The sequence below is a fragment of the Anguilla rostrata genome, chromosome 7 (genome assembly GCF_018555375.3).
Source record: "Anguilla rostrata isolate EN2019 chromosome 7, ASM1855537v3, whole genome shotgun sequence".
NCBI classification, from domain to species: domain Eukaryota; kingdom Metazoa; phylum Chordata; class Actinopteri; order Anguilliformes; family Anguillidae; genus Anguilla; species Anguilla rostrata.
In genome coordinates this window covers 30,804,924-30,815,218 of record NC_057939.1, presented here as the reverse complement: position 1 = coordinate 30,815,218, position 10,295 = coordinate 30,804,924, and positions in this window count along the sequence as shown.

The window sequence follows — 10,295 nt, the reverse complement described above, 5'->3', positions numbered from 1 at the left end:
TGCCTTCTGCAGGTCATGCACTGATGAATGTGAGTGGCTACAGCCCGATTGATCCCTGGAATCCAATAGTCGTTTGACCATATTTCATTAATGGTAAGGCCTTTACCTTGATGCTTGACATTTTCATGACAATGAGCGATTATCATCTTTGATATGTGATGATTTTTCGGAACGACTGCAGGATGCTTGAGTGAGTTGGAGAGAGATGAGCTGCACAGTCTTCCTCCCACCTTGAGTACACCATCTTCATCAAGGAAGGCATAGAGGCGGTACAATTCATTGTGGGACGGCAGTGGAACTCCTTTGCGTATTAGCTCCAGCTCATCTTCATATACTTGTTCCTGCAGACCTCTGATAATGACACACTCAGCATTCTCCCTTTCTGTTACTGTAGTGAGACAGTTTGATCTGTGCTTGCTGATGCGTCTCAGAATGTGAGCGATGGCTTTGGTAGCCCGTGACCAGGATGAGAGCTTGGACAAACGATCAACGACGCTCCCCTGCTCCGCGGTTTTTGTGTTTAGGGCCTGAGCGCTTCTGACCTCTGGATCTCCTATTGTCAGCTCCGGAATCACATCTTCTGGTAGTTTGATTTCCTTCCCCCACAGGAACTTTGGCCCTGTGAACCAGATGGAAGATGAGAATTCACTGGCAGTTAGGCCCCTGGAAGCATGATCAGCTGGGTTTAGTGGGAACATATTTCCATTGCTGACGAGTCGTGCTGAGGTGCATCTTCTGCAACCGGTTAGCCACGAACGTGTGGAATCGTCATTCCTCATTGTTAATGTATCCCAACACTACCTTGGAATCAGTCCAGAAAACCTCCTCAGCATCAGAGTATCCCAACTCCTCCTTGAGCATATTGCTTATCTTCACTGAAACGACTGCACCTGACAATTCCAATCTAGGAATAGTTGTGATCTTCCTTGGGGAGACACGGGATTTTCCAATGAGCAAGGCACAGTGAACATCTCCCTCTTCATTCTGGAGTCTCAGGTACGTACACTGGCTATACCCCTTCATGCTGGCATCAGAGAAATGGTGCAGCTCAGTCTTGATTATCTTTCCAAATCCTGCAGGTGCGTAACAGCGTGTTATGGTAATCTTGTCCAAATTGACCAGGTCACTTCTCCATCGTTCCCATTGTGGTTGAAGCTCATCCGTCAGAGGGTTGTCCCAGCCTATGCCGCACCTGCACATATCCTGAAGAATCCCTTTCCCTTTCAGCAAGAATGGAGCCACAAATCCAAGAGGGTCGTATAAGGAGGCAACTGTAGACAGAATACCATGGTGAGTCTCAGGCTGAATTTTGAGGTTGACCTTAAGTCTGAAACAATCAGACTCTTAGAACGGAGTGTAGCACAGTGGGTAAGGAACTGAGCTTGTAACCGAAAGGTCGCAGGTTCGATTCCTGGGTAAGGACACTGCCGTTGTACCCTTGAGCAAGGTACTTAACCGAAATTGCTTCAGTATATATCCAGCTGTATAAATGGATACAACGTAAAATGTAGTTCTGTTGCTCTTCCAGAGACATCGCTGTCAACTTAGAACAGCCATGAAGCTGGTGCTTACTATCTTGGCAGAGCACACATGGAGGTCTTGGACTCTTCTTTGCTAACCTTTGATTCCCGCCGTCTGAGGTTGTTTGAGTGCTGAGAACGCTGGCCTTGTTCCTTTTGGTCTCTTGGGGATTTTGCTTCTCAGTGTTGGAATCTGAGGACTGGAGAGCATGGAAAGAAGGAATTGGATTACAGGCGATCTCAGCTTCCATTGCCATGAAGGTAGCAAAGTCCTTGAAACTGGGGAAATCTTGCTTCTCATGGAGGGTTTGTGTTACCTGTCGGTTCCAGCGTAAAGCTGCCCAGTCAGATAGTTTATGAATAAGCTTTTGATTCTCTTTGCAATCGTTTAAGATTTCAAGACCTTTGACGTGAGGCATGGCATCATGACAGGCGTTCAAGAAATCCAAAAAGTCTCTGAGTCCTACAGGATCTTAGGGTTGAATTTTAGGCTAATTTGTAAGCCTTCTTCTAAAGGCCCTTTGAATGGCAAATGGCTGGCCATAATGCTGATTCAGTCTGTTCCAAGCCTCTCCATAAGCTTCTGTAAACACCTCACAGCTAGACCAATGAGGGGAGGGGAAGGCACCGCGTGTTTTCCCTTGGCTGGTGTGATTCAAAACCGGAGATGTTATTTATGTATCCTCTGTTCGTAAGAACAGGGCACAATTCTACTTAAGAATGCACTGGATCCGTTGCCACGGGTCAGATATGAAGGCGCTGCTTCATATCCCGCTTAAAACTGGCCTGAAACGGACCAGTAACATTCTTGTTACTCTCCGTTCGCAAACGGGGCTATGCTGTCATCAGAGATATATCAGACTTGTCGCCGGACTGTCAATATTCCAATGGGAGCATCAGAATATTCACAAATGAGCGGAACAACACATCAGATATATCCATGACCGGAGTAAGTAAGCGTAACAGTTACTATGGTTTACTCTCGTAATAATCTGACTCCAAATGAAATTAGAATTTAAAATTTGGTTTTAACCTTACGTGGATCTTGGAGTGGTTACACTCGACTCTATCTTGTGCCATCATTCCTCAATATATGCTCCCGGGATTAGCACTATTGTTAAATCTCAGTTTGGTGAAGCCTACGGGTAGGAGGGTAGGAGGCTGACCACCATAATACATGCCTTCCTTTGTGCATAGGTAGTTATGAGCCCAGGACAGTGTGCATCTATTGGGCTCCTTAAGGCAAATTTGACAAGAACCGGCGTATAACGCCCATGGGTCCTCTTAAGCCAAAACTCCAGAACCAATACAACACCAATCCCATTAGCGGGAAGATCATGGTCGCCTATCTAACTTGAGGACCTCACTAAAGACTTTCGCTGTACTAGACCCCTGATCAGTAGGTCCTAGTCATAATTGTCCCCCTGAGTATTTAATCGGAATTTCGGCTGAAAAGAAGATAAAATGGATTAGAGTCATGAAGACCACGCAAGTTAAAAATAAGAAGAATTTATTAACAGGCAGGTAGGTCATTAGCTTCAAATTCACAGTCAATTTAAAATACGGAAGGTTTTAAAACATAAATACAGAGTAAAAAGTTCTTACCCAGCCTGTTTAGCTACACACGAAATCACAGAGTATGCGCAGTGTGAAGAAGAAGTCGATTACGATCTTCCCAGATTGCTTTGTCTCTCTTCCTTTTAAGCCAAATCCCGTGTTTGATCTAGGCGGCATTGCCATAAATTAACCTGGACAAATGATAAAATCTGGAATTTAGGGCCCCACCGTTTGGAGGCTGTTGTCAAAACAATTTGTGGGGAAATTGGGAAAAGGAGATGATTACCAGAGAGGACATTCCATTGGGATAGAGATTCTGAAACTATGTTTTGTCAAATTCTATTTGGTATGAAACATATTTCATTCAATTTCTTGAATTTCCCTGAATACGTTCATACCAAACATGTCAAGGGGATGTAATATTATGGTGCAGCTGTCATGAAAATACCCTTTTGTTGAACCATTTTACATGCATGTTATTACTACATAAGGCATAATGCAGCAATATAATGAAAACATGTGCATGGTTTGTAAGGTTTTACGAGGTTTGTGAATATGATAAACAGACGGTTTAGAGTCCAGATCCAGAAAAGAAATAAAAAGTGTGATGACAGAGGGGCCCACATAAGGGCACTGTGGTACTGTCAAGAGCAGTTGCCCCACCATTTTGCCAGAGGCCTGATGATCTTTTCACCCTTAATGGCCCCAACACACACACACCCACAACCCTAGACAAAAGCCGCGTTTCCACCGCAGGAACTATACCCCGGAACTAGGAACCTTTTGAGGAACTCAGTGCGTTTCCACCGCAGGAACTAGGGTCTAAATTTAGTTCTGGGGGCTTTGTTTTACCCCCCAAAACGTTCCTGCTCGGGGGGTAGTACTTTCCGAAAGTACAGGAACCTTTTGGGTGGAGCTTGCAGCGCTGAACATTTCTGATTGGTCGAGTACTCGTAGCGTTTGTGTTGTATTTATTTTCCGCCATTACCCGCCATGTTTGAAAATATGCAGCGGCAAACCAATTTATTTTCATAATAACTTCAAATCAAACGTGTATGTTATGCGGCGCAGTAGCCTACTTTTGGTTATAGCCTATCAACGTCTTGGAATTATAACGTGTGCTCTTCTGTTCTTTTCTTGCTTTAGTATTCGTTTTATAAAATGCTAAGCATTCGTGCTGGGACAGCATATTACGTAGGCTACCAAAACATTCAAACGGATTAATTCGGTTGCTGAATATTTTCTTCCGGATTTTCTTTGTTAGCCCGTTGTAATTGACTCAAAACGTTTGATACAGTTGTGTGAGGTATGCGGTAGTTCTGCATAATTAACATTGGTGATACAGTACAAGCAAACTGGAAATCACCTTCCGCACTTTTTATCCCGGTAAAATAACAGGTTAATTCTAGTAATCTTCCCTTTAGCTTTTTCAGACTGCCGTAATTTTACTCAATTTTACTGCCATTTGTCAATTCCACGAAAAGACCAGGAAGACTGTGGACTCATTTATGGTGCATGGTTCGCATCTGGAGGGCACACTTCGCTGCTCGGCTAACAGTAACTTCGAAGGAAAGCAAACGGTGGCTGTACCACTACTAATTTACATTTTCACGCAAGTCCGAGTTTTCATTCTATTCTTGTCATTTTGCGATTAGCCTATATGGAATTGACGACGAGAAAGTAATAAAACAGCTAATTGTTTACAACATGTGCATGTTTTCTGCTGTTAATTAATGTGTTTGAGAGGATATATGAAAATCAATAAATACAAAAGTAACCATATATAGTCATTGTTGGTAACCCGTTGTATATAAGTGGAATAAACCCCTCCGGGCTGTCCCGGTTATTAGAAAATAATGTAGGCTACTTCGGTGGTAGTATGGGGTTACAGAAGAAATCATATGACAGATGGACCGACGACAACGTCAGTGGGCTAATTTGCCTAATCTTCGCGGTACTTTAGACCCCGGTGGAAACGCAGACAACCATTAGCTGAAGGAACCTTTTAGTTCCTGGTAAAGTAGTTCCTGGGACTGAAAGTTCCGGGTAATTTTGGTGGAAACGCGGCTAAAGAGACTAGTTCCCCTTATCTTAGTCGTGTCCAGATGGCAACATTCCAGAGAGCCAACGGCTTGCTCACACAACCATAAACAACCAGTCCAGTTCCCCTTATCTCAGTCTTGTCCAGAGGGTAACAGTCCAGAGAGCCAAATGGCCTGCTCATCCAGAGGAAGTCCGAGTAACCTATTGTTTTATCACAAGGCTCTCGGGTCCTTTGAAGTACAGGATGAGTCCCAGCGTGCAGGCTCGTTCAAATGCCAGCCTTTTCTGGGTCCCAGTTTGACTCCCCTCTTACACTTCATTGTCACTAATATAGAAAGTGCCATCAATAATTTTCCGTGCTGCACCACCCACATATTTCTTTAGATAATACAGCTTTTCTGCTGAAGAGATGGCTCTTTGATTGATAAGTGATGTGAAGGAAGCTTTCTATTCAATGAATTGGTAGGATCTCCACTGAATACAAATGGCTCTGGAATGGGGAGTCTGTTCAAGGCTATGCTGTCTTGAAAGGCCTGAGTGAGGGAAGAGACATCAGGGTACGAAGGTGATGTGACATCGGAGTGGTGGATTGCTGTTGGAGACCCATTCTCTCTTACCTTGTGGTTTTCATTATTATTGCAGTCATCAGCCTGGATGATAGCTTCCTGTTTGGTCACCTGGTTGTAGACCTCCAGCCTGGCTCGAGCTGCTCTTATCGCTCTCTCCACCTGCAGTCGCTCCAACTCACTCTTCTGAGCCTCCAGAGCCTTCCTCTGCTGCTCTTCCAACTCCCGTATAATTTCCTTCCGCTTCTGTTCTAGATGCAATTCATACTCAGCCTCCTTTGCAGCAAGCTCCGCTGCTGCCTCCACACGACTGGCTGACACTGATGAAGTCATGGAGTGACAGTTAGACTTGGAACTCATTTGTGAGGGAGATCCATAAATGGAGCGGAATAATCACAGCCAAGCAGTTCTTGAAGACGGCATTTTTCATTTACTGCATTAGATTCACTAGGGCTGCCCCCGATTTTCCTAGTCTACTAGTAGTAGTTAGTTCAAGCCATTAGTCGACTAGTCGTCGCACATTTATGATATCAATATAATTATTTAAAAAAATTTTTTTTTGAGGCATCAGAAAATGGTTCTGAGTTCCAGGCCTGAGAAAGAATGTTATAAGTAACATTGTTAACACTGTGCTACATTAGAGAAATACAAAACCGTAATAATGAGCCTTTAAAATATAAATTTTACAAGCGCACACACAAAGCGAGCCACCTGTTAACGACAATGCAAAAGCGGTAAAGATTCTGAATGTGACGGAACAACCAGCAAGGAGACTGAACATTTTGTTAATTTATTTCAACACAGTAGCCTATAACATCACACAACTTATGAACTTGTAACACCAACACAATAACTTATAAAACATTACATTACATTACAGGCATTTAGCAGACGCTCTTATCCAGAGCGACTTACACAACTTTTACATAGCATTTTACATTGTATCCATTTATACAGCTGGATATATACTGAAGCAGTGCAGGTTAAGTACCTTGCTCAAGGGTACAACGGCAGTGTCCTTACCCGGGAATCGAACCTACGACCTTTCGGTTACAAGCCCAGCTCCTTACCCACTGTGCTTCACTCCGTCCTCATCGTCCTCCAAATATTTATCAAACAAATGATAAATAAAAAGAACAGCTTTTTGTTAAAAAACTAAATTGAAAAAAATATTTTAGTTTCTTTTAAAAATGTAAATAAATATAAATTATATAAACAAACGAATAAATATGTCATGGTTCTGTGTTCCTGTCTGTGTTTCCCTTGTTGGGCCACCAGATGGCGGCACTTCTGTTTTGTGTCCTGCTTGTACCATGTTTAATTGTAGTATTGTTTTCAATTGTCCAATTATTGTTTGCTGGTTGTCTCGTTTTCCCTTCCCTCTCTGTGGCCTGATTGTTCATGGTGCCCTCCTGTGTCTCGTCAGCGTCTGTCTATTTAAGTTCCCTTCTCCTGGACTCAGGTGCTGGATCCTTGTTGGTTGTCTGGTCGTGTCTGGTCGTGTCCGAGTGCAGTCCAGTCCTGAGTCCTGTCCGAGTGAAGTCCAGTCCTGAGTCCTGTCCGAGTGCAGTCCAGTCCCTGTCCGAGTCCTGTTCCTGTCCGAGTCCTGTCTCCAGCTCCCACCCTCTGTTCCACTCCCTCCCCAGGTCGGCCTCCTGGGACGTCAGGAGCCGTCCGTCCCTTGGGGGGGGGGTACTGTCATGGTTCTGTTTTCCTGTCTGTGTTTCCCTTGTTGGGCCGCCAGATGGCAGCACTTCTGTTTTGTGTCCTACTTGTACCATGTTTAATTGTATTATTGTTTTCAATTGTCCAATTGTTTGCTGGTTGTCTCGTTTTCCCTTCCCTCTCTGTGGCCTGATTGTTCATGGTGCCCTCCTGTGTCTCGTCAGTGTCTGTCTATTTAAGTTCCCTTCTCCTGGACTCAGGTGCTGGATCCTTGTTGGTTGTGTCTGGTCGTGTCTGGTCGCTCATGTTCCTGCCCTGTGTGTTCCTGCCATGTTCAGTGTTCCACACGCTTTTGGATTTTTGGATTTCCTGTGTTCCCTGTGTTTTTGAAGTTTTCCTTTTGTTGTTTGAAGAGTTGCCCTGCGAGGCCTTTTGTTCCCTTTGTTCCCTTTTGTTAAGTAAAGTCTTTTGTTCTACCATTTGGAGTTTTGAGTTTTTCCCCCTCTGCATTTGGGTCCTAACCTCCCACACACCCTGACAAAATAAATATACAGCAAACTGAAACATTTAAGAGAAATATCAGTGCAAAAATAAACAGGTCTACGGAGAAGTAGCCTCAACATGGAATGAAAACTTTCAATTTTTTCTGAGGTCAGAATGCAAACAAAAATGTAACATTAACGCATTTAACGGCAGCAATGAGTTGGTGGTGTATGGAGTCAGATAAATAGAGTACATGGTCGTAGCCCTAACTTCCGTGTCATTCGTGGAATAGACGGTCGTGCAGAAGATTACAGCGTTTTCAGTTTGTTATACTACCACATTAAGCACACGCATGCTTTGTATGGATGCCTGCCAGCAAAGGATGCGAGTGGATGCCCGCCAGCAAACCGGACTCCAGGGACCGAACTAAAGCTACCAGACAGAGTAAAAAAAACACCTAGCCTACGTTGCAAACACATCTTTGCATGCAAAATTTGCGTGTCACCTTCTTGGGGTCGTCCTTTACATGCTCGAAATGATCCCACACTTTGGATGATTTCCTGCCCGACATAGTCTAATAACGTTTTAACACAAGGTGCAGCTCCCGCATGGAGTTTGAGGTTTTTTGTTTTTTTTCTGCGACTGACCGACCAATGAAAACTTGGTTGACTAAGACTCTTCTCATCGACTACCAGTTTGGTCGACTATTAGGGGGCAGCCCTACAGATTAGCATGAAGGAAAATGAAGAACATTAAATTGATATGAGAGCCCGCCCTAAGGAGGACAGCAGGGGATTTGGTAATGATTTATTTCAACCAGTTACTCTTTTATATTTTGATCTCCCCCTTGCCTCTCAAAAATAGAGGAGGAGCAACCTCCTCTGCCTCAATGCACCAGCCTCCTCTGGTATGAGTAGGCTACATAATTGATGGAATAGAAAGAGTTTATTTTACCAACATAAATTGTTATACTCAGCAGCAAGCAATTTGTACACATAAAACAACAACTCTTAATCTATAACTAACTAGGCCTAATTAAGGCATAATGACATTGGAATATAAAAGCAAAGACCCCAAAATGGTAATGTAAATAATGTTAGGCTGTTATCAGTACCAAGTTTATGGAACAGAAGCTTATTTTCATTACAGAAATATACAGCAGCAAGTTATTTTTACACAGAAGAAAACCCCTTTAATCTATAACTAGCTAATTAAGCCAGATTGATAGTGGAATATTTTACCAATAATCACAAAACGCTAGTGTTAAATAATGTTATGCTGTTACAAGTTCAGTATACAAACACGAAAACGTTAGCTTGCTTTTATTTCAAACCAACTATGAATAGCTAGCTATCTACCAAAAATCGAAAATTCACTAGATTTTTAATCTAACACATTAGCTAGATTCCCCCGTTATAATAGAAATTTCTCTAACTAGCTAGTTAGCTCGCTTGCTATTATACATGATACAACTAAGTGGATTAGGATGCCAAGGCTATTTAGGGATGTTTAATCAAACGTTAACTTTCCTAAAACAAGACAAGATAGCCTATGCTACCTAGGTTATGTTGTTAACTAACTAGCTAGCTAACGTTAGCTTCTGTTTTCTTTTTCTTTCTTTTCTCTGCTCCAGGATATCCTATGTCTTTTTTTACGACATTACTTTTTTGCTGGTTTTTCCATCGACGCAGACTAGGAGAGGACTGTAACCTAACGTTAGTTTGACTGAATGTGCTTGCATCAAAATGCAGTCAACGTTCTTTACAGTGTGCATGAACGTGACACCAGCTCTGACAGAGGCAGTGGGAATTGATTAAACCAGTAGTATTAGCTAGCCAGCCCTTTAACATAATATTGCGTTTTTGTGTGATTACCATTGACATAATATATATAAAAAATAAAAAAAACATTTCAAGCTCTCTTGTGGGACATTTCAAGCGCTCTTGGGGGCCGTCTGGTGGCCACGGGGGCCCTAAGCAGGCGCTTAGTTTGCTTATGCATCGGGCCGGCCCTAAACGAACGGCACTTCAAAATTAGGATACAAATATGGAACTGCAGGTCTTTGCTTCAAAGATGGAAGTAGGCTGCATTTAAGACTTCGTGAGCAATCGTCAAGCTCTGGTCAATGCACATTCGACACAGTTGTTGAAATGGTGCACGACGTTGTTAACAGCACTAGTGAGACAAGTAATAGTAACATTGCGAAAAAGACATATTTAAGAAAAATAAAAATCTAGTCGGTGATACGGCCAGCACCGAGAAAAAATTTAATGAAATTCTGTCTCAATATAGAATGTAAATCCTGCCCGAATTAATTGACGGATATGAACAGTTCAGTGACGCTGAAAAAAGAAAGCTTTCCGTGGTCAATGAACTGTTCTGCGGTATGCATCTAATCGATGTACTGGCCAGTCCGGCGGGTGTAACGTTAGACATTTGGGAATCAATGATTTTCGAAGAT